The sequence below is a fragment of the Podarcis bocagei genome (genome assembly GCF_964188305.1).
Source record: "Podarcis bocagei genome assembly, chromosome: 2".
NCBI classification, from domain to species: domain Eukaryota; kingdom Metazoa; phylum Chordata; class Lepidosauria; order Squamata; family Lacertidae; genus Podarcis; species Podarcis bocagei.
The window spans coordinates 55,806,552-55,819,846 of record NC_138126.1 but is presented as its reverse complement, the minus strand read 5'-3'; positions in this window follow the sequence as shown (position 1 = coordinate 55,819,846).

Below are 13,295 nucleotides of genomic sequence, written 5' to 3'. Positions count from 1 at the left end.
AATATAATATAATATAATATAATATAATATAATATAATATAATGGTGTGTGTGTGTGATGCTTTCACACACCCCATGTTTTTAGCTGTTTCTGTTTTGTCTGTAAGCCGCATTGAGTGCCTGTAAGCGAAAAAGGCAGGCTATAAATAAATATTTTTATAATTACCGGTAATAATAACCCAAAGAAAACCAACTCTGCCTGGTAGTACAGCCACCACCCCTGTAGTCCTCCAATCCTGAGTCAGAATTGTTTCTGGGTGCCCCTGAAATTTTCAGAGACAGGAGCCAAAGTGTCCACTCACTATCTTTTGAACCTCACCCTCACAAATTACTCAGTAGTGTATGACCAAGCAGCCATGTGCTGGATTCAGGCCCCAGCTTACTTCTGTTGGCGCAAATGAAATATAGAAAGGAGAATTCCTGGGTGCCAAGATCCTAGTTTTGCAAGTACTCTTTTGGTGAGAGAACCCCAGCAGAGATTTAAAATCATGTAATATGTAGCAAAGTAAAGCATGGAAGTACAGTGGTATCTTGGGTTAAGAACTTAATTCGTTCTGGAGGTCCGTTCTTAACCTGAAACTGCTCTTAACCTCAGGTACAACTTTAGCTAATGGGGCCTCCCGCTGCCGCCGCGCGATTTCTGTTCTCATTCTGAAGCAAAGTTCTTAACCCGAGATACGATTTCTGGGTTAGTGGAGTCCGTAACCTGAAGCGTCTGTAACCTGAAGTATCTGTAACCCGAGGTACCACTGTATTGGTATAGGAACGCAAGCATGGTTTGTGAGAGCCATGCAGCTTAAGCAACCAGCTGAAACCTCTTCATACGCTGAGTTCATCTACAGTGGTGGGCTTTGGTGTCTCAAATTTCTCGTCTTCCATTGGAGTAATAATGGTGGCATCTGCTCTGGAATCCCAGAAGCTCCACACTGTACTTATCTATAGCCACCTCCGTTATGTAGACCAGTTCTCTACAATATTCCCAGTTTCAAAAACCATAGAAAACCATTGCTTGTGTTACAGTTCTCTGGGGATGTCGTCCTACCCTGACAACAAACTTTTTGGGCCTGTGGACACATTTGCAAACAGCAGAAAAGTGACTTCTCTTCACCAATACAGGATTATTAACACGGTTTTGTATAGTTCCCTCTAGGCCTGGGGTATCTCTACTGAGAACTTTCAAGAAGGCCCTGTGGCAGTCAGCAGTCGGAGACACTTGTTCAGAATGCCTTGTTTTATTTTTAAAGCAGAGCTAAGTGGAAGCTGCCTTTTCAAGAATAAAAGATGAAGATAACCTAAAATACATCCACCCATCAGGAAAACCTCAGCTGTGCAATTCCGCCTTCCACAACCTCCTCAGTCAGGACGATGATTATGGAGGACTGTACTCATGGCCAGGATCTCATTGCTAAGGCAAAGGAAGACACCATGTTCTCCAAACAATCACATGCCAGAAGTCTAATTACTGGGCTAGTCAGGATTTGCTTTATTTGCTGAGCTAAATTAATCCCAGTATAGAAATAGTCAACTTTGTAACCAAATCATTTTCTCAGTTCCTTTTTATAGTTTTAAGAGTTTTGCATCACCTTAAAAGGCTAAGCGATTCATTGTGGTATAAGACTTTGTGGACTAGAACCCACTACATCCGATTGCATGGGCACAAACATAGATGAAGTATTGTCTTCAACTGGCCTGTAGATACAAAAATAGATATACACATTTATAACATGGTATGGAAAGGGCAGACATATACATGGCATACTCTTCCTTCCTGTTGTATGTTAATTTCATGGTTGTATCAAGGAAGAAAGCTGTTGTTGTTGCTGCTGCTGTGGCAATTTACACATAAAATAATTTAAAATAGTTAAAAAACAGAGAAAAAAAACATGTACAACTCTAACAAATGGACCCTCATGGTGAAGATTCATTTGTCCCACTGGGAAAACCTTCCAGAACAAAAAATGTCTTACAGTTTCCATAAAATGCAGATAGTGAGCCCTTGTTGTATCTCAGCAGGAATGCTGTTCCACAGAACATGGGTAGCCACACAAATATATCTGCGCTGTATTTCTGTGGAGAGTAATTCTAAGTAAGTGTGTTTAGGATTGCAACCTTAAATACAGGGATGCCTTCTTATCACTGGAAGTCCTACTTTTTAATTGTTCAAAATGAATAAGGACTTACAGTTAAACAGGGCAGCAGGTCAGGTGAATAGTTCCAACACATGGTAAGTTGTAGGGGCAAGCCATATAGCCCAACGCTCTGTTTATTTGAAAAATAAATTCTACTAAGTTCAATGTGTAAATTTATAGAGGGTTTGTGTTAGTGTTTTATGCTAGATGTGATTCCTGCAACACTGGAGAAGTGTGGGAGCTGATTCCCTGTGATCTACTCCCACACTGCTCCAGGAAACATCTCTACATGAGCCAGGCAAATTACATAGTTCCTTGCCTTGCAAGTGTCACTCTTCTGGGCAGATGGGTAATGCTTGTGTGGGAAGAAACCATATCACGCATCCTGCCCATACAGTTTCTCCACACAGCCATTACTATCTTGTCACTTGGGAACGAGTTGAAGGCGTGGTACACCTGCTGTGGTCATGAATGAATCAGGACTTAGTCCAACTCTACAGGAAATAAAGCAGAGCACAGGGAGAAAGACCAACTTGTTCACATACCAGGTACAAAATAGTCTCATCAGCTCTTCACAACACAGTGCCTTCTGATGGAGTCAGTTCACATTTGATGCCAAGTTCATTGAATGTGCCTCACTGTGAAATTCTGTCTTGTGCTTAAAGCCTAAAGACTGTATTTCCCTATATACAGGGGGCAAAGTTTATTTTCCCAAATTGTAGTATCTGCAGAGGATTCACTTATAAAACTATATATTTGTAAGCATCCTTCCCGTAAACTACTTTTTTTCCTCTAGAAAATATAAATGGATGACATGAATCAAGAGACAGACAATGATCATTGACAGCTAAGCTATCAACGCTGAAGATTTCCTCCAAATGCACTAATTAACGTCCTATTTAAAAGCCACATCTTATTTCGTGGTTAACACACATCAAGGTACTCAGCAAGGACATCTGAGTGTTTTAAAAACCCTGCTTGGCACAGCAAATGGATGATAATAAAATAAATTTCTTTTGTAAAGTGCCTATTAAAAGAAGGTTATCAGTGGAACAAATTGTAGCAAGTGGCACATAATTCTGCTTTGCAGTGCTTTATCCCTTCATTTTATGCTTTTGTACACAATAAATCCAAGTGCATTACTGGATTACAAAAACAGAAAGGCCTTTTATCCATTCACAGCTCAAAGTAATGAACACAATAGCGCATTAGTCTAGTCAATTAATGGGGACATATTTAATTATAAAACATTCTAATCAGGGCATTGCCCTGAGATTGGATTTAAAACCCATGATAATTCTGAAGCATGGACTTCGCTTTTGTGCTGGAGATTTCACAGGCTTTAGCTCCTTAATGCACCTCCTAGCCTCATGCCGAGTTGTTCGCCACTCTGAAGCACCTTTCTTCCTCGTTTAGCTATGATACTTGGATTGACAATGTACAGAAGCAGTGGGGGATTTTGGCCATATGTACAAAAGAAAGATGGTATCCCATTTTTCATGGGGGAACAAGTAAGAAGTTGCATATTATATACTAAGAGTATATACTTCATAATGTACTTCAGGATAGTTCAGGCATTTGGGCATTTTTTATTGTTGTTGTTAATTACCCACCATTCACCCTAAGGTCCCAGGGCAGGTCACAACATTAAATAATAATAAACAGTTTAAAAACAAGTTACAGTCACAAAACTAAGGTGGGTCCTAAAAATATACACCTCAGGTGCCTAAAGCCAGAGTAAAAAGATGATTAACTATAACCTTCATCCATTCTTTCTTCATTTTTACATAGATTTTCTGAAAATTACTGAAAACATGCAGTGTGCTGAACCAGAACAGGAGCTGAAACTGAGCCAGTTTGAATGTAGTCAAACAAACATTGCCTTTGTTTGAGTTCTGTACCTCCATTTAACTACGGTGTAATCTTTTGAAGCTCTTGGGGCACTGGATATCAAAACACTGGTCTTTTTCTTTTCTTTTTAAAGTAGCCATGCTCAGTGAGTTTAATCAGCAGCAAATGTATAATACCCCTTTGGAAAATGCTCATGGTGCCATGGCACAATAAATTTGTTTCCAATACTGTACTTTCTTAGGTAGTACATGAACAAATAAAAATGATAAGTCAGCGATGACTCTTTCTTTGGTTAGATCACGCAGCTCAAATAACAGGGAACTATTTCACGTGGTAAGTAGTCCAGATTGCTAAATGATAAAAGTAAAAAATTCTCTTTGACAGATAGGTGAATTTGCCAGCTCAGGGAAAAAAGATATACCCTTTTTTCTTGATGCAGATCATCTATTCAAACCTGTGTCTTTATTCAAACTAGAGAGATTTAAAAATAAGATCTGCTTTCAGATGGTGGTTCTGCCATCCCTGAACTATATGACTAGGATGAAAAATAATCAACAAAGACACCATAAATATGTCTTCCCTAATTTGACTTATTTGCATTCTACAGTGTCTAATTTTATGTTGAGTCAAACTTAAAAGAGCTCAGGTAATCATTTATAGTGAAATGACACTGAATAAACTTGGTATGTAAATTTCCTTTCCGTCACAGATATTTTAGCAGAGGTGTCACATGCTGTCAGCTACCTAGGCATCGTATTCTGCACCAGGTGAAGCTTCTGAACCAGAACAAAGGGCAGCCCCATAGTAAGTGCTATGAGAAGCGGACACGGAGCAATGGATCCAAACTACAAGAAAGAAGATTCCACCTAAACATTAGGAAGAACTTCCTGACAGTAAGAGCTGTTCGACAGTGGAATTTGCTGCCAAGGAGTGTGGTGGAGTCTCCTACTTTGGAGGTCTTTAAGCAGAGGCTTGACAACCATATGTCAGGAGTGCTCAGATGGTGTTTCCTGCTTGGCAGGGGGTTGGACTCGATGGCCCTTGTGGTCTCTTCCAACTCTAGGATTCTATGATTCTATGATTCTAAGTGCATTGCAGTAATTTAGTCTCAAGGGATCGCCAAAGAAGAAGTCTGTTTCTGTTTTGCTATCATTTTTTGTGGTAGTTTCTGTATGTATGTATGTATGTATGTATGTATGTATGTATTTGGACTTTAAATTTGTGGAGAATCTTGGAATGGAGATCACTTTTAGTTCAAAATGTGGGCTATACATATATGCAATTAAATTTGCAATTAATAATACAATTAATAATAAGTGACTTGTACAGAAATTGGACTAAAATATTTAGTAAGAAACTGCTGGTGCATAAAGAGGCATAAAAAGAAGCAGGCAAAAGATCCAAGAGGTTTCATTTCTCCGTCAAGAAGGAAAAAAACTACATGAGAGAACAGTTCTTTGTTTGAGGGGTTTTAGTTCCAAAGGGGAGCAGAAAGATTCTCCCCAAGAGAGCTGACTTTAGGCCAGCTATTCTGTTCTTGAAATACTAGATGCAAAAGCCTTCCCCTTTGTTCAATCTCCAGTCTGTAGCAGCTGGATAATAACTGAGCCAAGTTCATTTCTGCAATGGATAGCTAGTAATGTTTCCAAGCACAAAGTTTGGAAATTATTAGTCATCCCTCCCACCCCCAAGAAAATCATTAATCTGAACAGGAAAATTGGGGGGTGCCTTTTGTGTTTTGACCCTAAACTATGCTGTAGTCAAGTTTTCAGGTCCTAGAGAAGATTGATACTTATTCTAAAGCTTAATATTTTTACGCACCACACAAATGAAATCATAACTTAGGGATAATTCACTCAAGCAGCTCTGGGGCTTATTTTCAGGCCTCGTATACATCATTGCTTACTCCAGCGCACTTCAACTGCTAGTTTTTGAAGCCACATACACACAAGGTTAGCCCCAATCCACATTTATCCTATAGTTTCTTGCTCTTTGATGTTTTTTCCCCTCAAGGGAGCTTCAATCTGACTAGAAAACGTAAGTCACATTCACTTTGTACTTAAGCTGAACGTGTACATTTGAGACAGCTGCCACACATGTGCAGAGGAGGGCACATGCACAGACAAGAACTTCATGAGTACTGGTATGTGTTCTGGAGCATTGGTGGGGCAGGGAAACAAAACAGGCCATGAGCATTGGGTAAAGACATCCCTGCTCCTCTCTGATGTGCACAACACTGCAAATTCAAGTTAAAATGCAATGGGGGTGGGGTTGGAGCAAACTCGCTGTGTTTTATGCCTTTAATGTGTACAGAGCCACAGTCCATTCTGGACTACTGTGCTCCAGTGGTTGTATGATTCGTTTAGGTTCCTGAACACAGATTAGTTATCTATGCACACCGAAATATAGAAATACATACATACTGTGTGGTCATAGATTTGGCCCAAGAAGCAATTTTGTGAATCAGACTTCAATCTGTGTAAAGGGAAAAATAAAATATAATTTGTTTCTAGTATCTATATTTTTGTGAGAAAAATATGTATTTTGATTCATGGCACATTTGCAATGTCAACACCATTGGTTCAGCATTTACAGAAAATGATGGGAATGGATCAATTCATGCAAATAAGGAAACAAAAAACACTTCATTTTCCAAAAAAGGCATGCTGGGACTGGTGGTTGTTTGAAAGGAATGGAATGCTTGAATGCCTGCCAATTACCCTCCTTCTCAGATGCTCTCCTGTTCCCTTGTTGAACTGCTCAGTTGAATTCTATTCTGGTAGTTATTTTTGTAACTTCAATTACTCGATGTCTTCCACCACTTAATGCCTATTTCATCTGTATATCCTTCATATAAAGGTTCTCATTCGTAATTTTTTTAAGTATGATTTTTTCAAGTTATTGTCTTTAGGACATGTGTATTATGAAGATTCCCTCAAAATCTACTGGAAAACTCCCATTTCATTGCAGCGAGCATTGTGTCATGGCTTTCTAAGAGTAGTACAGCTTGGTTAGCTGAGGTGTCCTCCAGATATTCTTGGACTACATCTCCCATCAGCCTTAGCCAACATGGTCCATAGTCAATGATGATGGGAGTTTTAGTATTGTAGTTAGAGGAACACAGTGACTGCAATATAATAAGCAGACCCACCAGTCAGTGAAATGTTCCTTTCGTTTGTATCTCTAGTGCAAGTATGGGGAACCTGGGGCCTTCAAATGTTATTAAGACTCCAACATGACCAAAGATCAGGAATGATGGAAGTTGTAGTCCAACAACAGTGGGAGGAGCCACGTATTCTCCTATCCTTGCTCTATTGTCTTCCTACTTTGAACACAGAAGTACAATCCCGGTTGAGAGCCACCCTATGTGTAAGAACTCCAGAGTCAAATTTCTTCACATGATTCTGAAGTCACCAAAGGAATTGATATGAATATGTGAACCAGCCCTAAGACTAGAAAAATACATTCTTTTCTCTCTCATTTTCAGGGCAATGTTCTCTTTATTTGTTCATTAAACCATTTTCATCCCACTTAACTAGCCCATGGGATCTCTCAAAGCAGCATATATCAGATAACTTCAGTACAATAAAAAACACAATTAAACACTAAGATTATTGTTTAAAGTCAGCTGCTGAAAGGAAAATGAACAGTGCAATAAAACAACCCAGAGTCCTAAATGGTATTGGTTTGTTGCTGTTGGTTTTTTTTTAAAGGCCATAACAACCTTTCTAAAAATTCATAAATGGTCAAATGGGGCTCCCTAAAAAAGGAATTTCAGGGAAAGAACCTAGTGTCAAGCAGCCACCTCAGGCATTGGGTATTGTGGGGACTTAGCACTGAGGTGAGGACAGTGCTGTGTGGGTAACGTAGACTGCCCTGCACCCCTAAAACTCGCTTGCTACCCTCAGGAGCAGTGGACAATGCTGGCCCATCACTACCAAGGAGATAAGATTCAACTGCCAGTCAAATCAGCTTCTCTTTGTGGTATGGGGTGGGCTGCTATCTTGTCCATCACCCCTAGAAGCAAAATATCTTGATTACACCCACCGCTCCTCTTGTGAAGCAGAGCAAATGAGAAGGGCCATGTACGAGCAGGAGCAGCTGTTCTGGATCTAAAACATTTGCAAGCAGATTTACATCCTCAGTTCTAGGCTTGCTTGAATGAAGCCTTGCACATGATTTTACTTGGGAAGCTCAGCTATACTTCACTCGAAAACTAAGGCAAGCATTTTGTTAAGGATTTAGACAATTTGGTGAACTGCAGCTAGTAGTTCAAGAGGGACAGCTCAATGGTTTGTTCCAAACTAAGGCTCACCTTTCAGCATGTTTGGAAAAACTGGACAGCTTGCCACAAATTGAATGCCACTCAGCAAACCCATGAAGCTTGTGTCTCTCATTTTTTTATGCTAATACTCCACATTACTTCTCTGCTGAACTCTGACCCAGTTAATATCTCTTTGAAGCCTGTTGGAGGATAAGAAAATAGAGTCATCTTACTGTAGAGCTGTTCTATTGACTTGAATATGATTACACTAGTGTTTATTAGTGGTGAAGCTGCAGCTTAAGGCTTTTCTCTTTAATTCCAGATATAAAATCCAGAAAAGGTCCCTGAAGAAGAAAAACATATTATCTTAATGTATCTGATGACTGCAGCTATTTTCTTTCCCAATAAGGCATTTTTCTCTGTCTCAGTCTTGATGCTTGCTTGTAAACTTTTCATCTCCAGGGAAAACCTTTATTTTGGGAATATGCTGGCCAACGTGTATATATAGTGTCATGCATTGAAAAATCATTCTGAAGGCTAGCATGTAGAATGTGTGTTCAAAATATGTGGCAAATAAAATAGATGGGTGTGTGCCTCTCCATGCCTCATGGGAGGGCCAGCCCTGAGTGCAAGTGGCTGGTGCGTTCAGACAAAATGGCACCCATTAAATGTGTGCTTTGGGTGTGGCAAGTGTGACATCTAAACTGGTCTTCAGTGTATTTTGAGGGCCACACTTTTCAAGATTTTCAGTGTCAGACATGGTGATTCACTGTACATTTAACTCCTGCAGCACTGCTGGGTCTGTGCTCCACGTCTGAAGGGCAAATGGTAGACAGCAACTCTCAGTGTCAGAACAGGTGGCTGAACCTCAAAGGAACACTATTAGGTGCACATAAAACCTATTCTGCTTGATATCTCATAGTAATTTCTTTCCTAATTCAGATTTAGCACAAAATTAGCAAGGAGAGAAAGCTCCCACCTGATAAGCTTTTGATGAACTTGTTTGATGGCACATGGTGAACATTCCTATGATCCAGTATCTATTATCACCGGTGAGTGGGCAGGCAGGTGATGACAGCTTAATGTGGAGCCAGCTAGGGGACTTTTTTGTATCACTCCGAGAAGTCGGGCAATGTTAGACTAAGAATACAGTCAGAAATCGTATCTAATCCAACCTTACACAGTCAACAATGAAAAGGCAATCAAGCACTTTATGAATAATAGATAGCCAGCAACAGCCTAATTGAATGGGATGATCGGATTTATTCAACAAGAGCCTTTTGCCCCAACAAAAGGGTGAAAACGAAGAACCTTTTTCAAAGGCTTTGCAACATTTCTAACGGCAATGAGGCCTGACGCTCGTCCTGGAGAGCATGTTCTGGGAAAAGCCCTCTCCTCTTTAAATGAATAACATGAAACACAGGAAGTGAAGGGAAAAAGCAACTTCATTCTTCAGGTTGCTTTTGGTAGCATGAGAGGACTCTAAATCCCTTTTAACTATGCAATAGGAATCCTGTATATAGGAACATGATTAAATATGCTTATGCACAGAGCTGATCCAATACATTTTGGCACCTGAGGTGAACCATGAAATGGCACACAGACCAGGGAAGAAGGGTGAGCTAAGATCTCCACTGGGGGCAAGGGTAGGAGGAGATCGGCAGTGCCTCCTGTAGATGCAGCATGGTGCTTCTCCAATCTTATATAAGAGAGAGATGATAAAGTTCTTGTATAACATCCTGACTGGTGTATCTCTAAATGGGCAGGGGGACCTTAGACCCAGGGATCATAGGTAGCCTCCCAGCCTTGTTTACTTGGCATTCATAACTCTCAATGATGTAAAACAGGGCTGTGTTCTTACCCCAACTCTCTTTGGCATGTTCTTCTCCCTGTCCTACGCCTGAAGACTAAGTGTATCTCCATTCCAGAGAGCAAAGGGGTCTGCTCAACCTGACACGTCTACACACCAAGGAAAAAGTGTGGCTGGTCCTTATCCAAGAGAAGTTGTATGCCTTGAAAGCGCACTCTGAGCAAGCTCTACAGAGGCTCATCAAAACAGGCTATTGCACAAAGGTAAAATATACACTTGTTGCCTGCTAGCTTTTGTCTCTGGCCCTACACACTGCTAGGGCATGACCCCTGGAATGTTGCCCGGAAGGTACAGCAGCCCCCAGGCTCAAAGAAGTCCCCACTCCTGCTGGTAAGTCATTCATACGACCTCTTTAGTCATGCTTAAAAGAATTCCAAATGGATAAAAAAGATTCTTTGTCTCAGAAATCTTTTAAATGTTACAGAACTGTTGTTTTTCCTGCCACAGACCAACATGGCTACCCGTCTGGGAGTTATACTTTGTTGTTTCTCGCTCTATATGAGTTCTGGCATGGCAGAAATTGCTTAGCATGAGGCCAAATCAAACAAACTGTCTCATCTATTCAGTCCCATGTTTGAATTATTGGAAAGTGAGAGTGTGTAACAGAAGAACTGTATCTGTGCTTTGGATTTTCACAGGCTCCCAATGTATACTGTTACTGTCGTGCTTGGCCAAACATGTGTCATTTCACTGTGCAACCCATACATTTATGGATTACACAAAAAAGCACAGAAATGTGTGTTCTTAGGCTGCCAACCAGACAATATTTACAATTTGGAATGAGGCAAACTTTGTGGGAAATGCTGAAATTAAAAACAAGGAAGATAAATACTTCAGGCAGGTAGACACAGGGGTTGAAATCTGTGAGCTCTACAGATTCTTTTCAGAATTACTAAATCTGTTTTCTCCAACTGGGTGTCTTCCAAACATTTTGGGCTCCTATGGTGGTGCTGTCTAGGGCTGATGGGAGTTGTAGTTGGTGGAGGGTACAAAAGCTCCTAGTAGTGACTATGTGTTAAGCATACTTAACTTGAAACCAGTAAAAGATGGTAAAGGGACCCCTGACCATTAGGTCCAGTCGTGGCCGATTCTGGGGTTGTGGCGCTCATCTTGCTTTATTGGCCGAGGGAGCCAGCATACGGCTTCCGGGTCATCTGGCCAGCATGACTAAGCCGCTTCTGACGAACCAGAGCAGTGCACGGAAACGCCATTTACCTTCCCGCCGGAGTGGTACCTATTTATCTACTTGCACTTTGATGTGCTTTTGAACTGCTAGGTTGGCAGGAGCAGGGACCGAGCAACGGGAGCTCACCTCGTCACGGGGATTCGAACCGCCGACCTTCTGATCGGCAAGTCCTAGGCTCTGTGGTTTAACCCACAGCAACATAAATAGATTTAGGATCAGAAGTTAAACAGCTGCCCCCCCCCCACCCAAATCCTCCCCTGAACCTCTAAGTTACCTTGGCAAACATGGGCTCAGGAACAGACTTTGTGACGTTTTGTCATTTTATTTTAATACTTAGGATTAGAAATCAGTTCTTTCTGTTTTCTTTCTCTTTGACCTTGCATTTGTGTTCTCTAGTCATTAGAGTAATAATATTCATTGAACTGTGTCGAGCAAATTTTGAAGACCTGCTTTTTAATGGACATGTATATGGTATATGTCATTATTCAAGAGGAGAAGGGTGGAGCAGCATATGCAACCAGGGAGGGTATCTTGACTGGATCTTCTTCCTCTGAAGGTATCCAGGCAAAGGGGAAAGGAGGGCATGTGTGCTAATCTCCCAGTGATGAATCCCATAAATTAGAATAATGGAAAACCCTTTTCCCGTCACATAATCCTATTACACAAATACACATCACTTTTAAATATTACCGTGCAGCTAAAAAACAGCAACCACACCCCACAGTATTCCTAAAGAATCCAAAGCTAAACAATTATAAAAAACATTTATACAGTTACTTGTGAATTAGGCTCACACTGACCCAGCTAAAAATGAAACCAGCTGCTGCCTGGAAGCCATTCAGATTCAGAAGAAGCGGCTGGGCCACAGCAGCACACCAGAAATAAATGTGCCAGCCATTTATTAAACTATATACTTCTAAAACAATGCTGTTGAAGCTCGGTTAAACTGTTTCACGAAAACAAATTTATGAGGTTGAATGGAAAAAGAAAAGTCCAATTTGTTCTTCGAATTGAAAGGAGGGAGGAGGAGTCCAGAAATAAGTGTCCTGGGAAAGCAATAGCAGACTTTACACATGGGTAGTTTTACAATGCTCCAGTGTCGTGCTGTGCAGACTTTTCTACCCTGTTTAAAGCTTTCAGGGCAATGTCTCATCATGTCCAGCATTGCTAAACAAACAACATCTGCTTCTCTTCAGTTACAGGAGTTAACACCACAGTAATATAATGCCAGTAGTAAGTAAATCCTGCTGGATGTCTATGCGATGTTCTGTTCTGATTTCCCAGTTAATGGATACAGAAATGCTCTGATGTACAGAATGAGGTTTGTTCCAAGATTTGGGGGTTGGGGTTGGGTTGGGAGGTGGTTTCAAGCATGTCACTTGAAGTGGGTTTGATTAAATAAGAAAACCCATAATTCAAGCTGGACTAGTTTTTCTCTGATAAAGTTAAAATAAAAAAAATTCCTTCCAGTAGCACCTTAAAGACCAACTAAGTTCTTGGTATGAGCTTTCGTGTGCATGCACACTTCTTCAGATACCATTCGTGTGCATGCACACGAAAGCTCATACCAAGAACTAACTTAGTTGGTCTTTAAGGTGCTACTGGAAGGAATTTTTTTATTTTGAGTATGGCAGACCAACACGGCTACCTACCTGTATCTGATAAAGTTGACACCCCCGAAGCCTTCCTTTATTTCTGCAGCTTCCTGAACAATAGCCTTGCTAAAACAAACAGATTATCTGTTTGATAAAGCCTGTATGCTAAATCAAACAAAGCAGCATGCGTATGGCAAGGGAAGGAGCTATTAAGCCAGTGACACAACTATGTGGATATGAATGGTAAGGTGGCTGGGAGTAATTGGTCCCAGTGGATTGCCATTCTCGGAATCTGAGATTTGCAGAGTTCTGCGTTGGCTCAGGAAATGAGTCTCACAAAATGTGATTGCCTGAAAGTCCTCCCCACATTCTAAACTATTGCCACAATCCTCAAGCCTCTT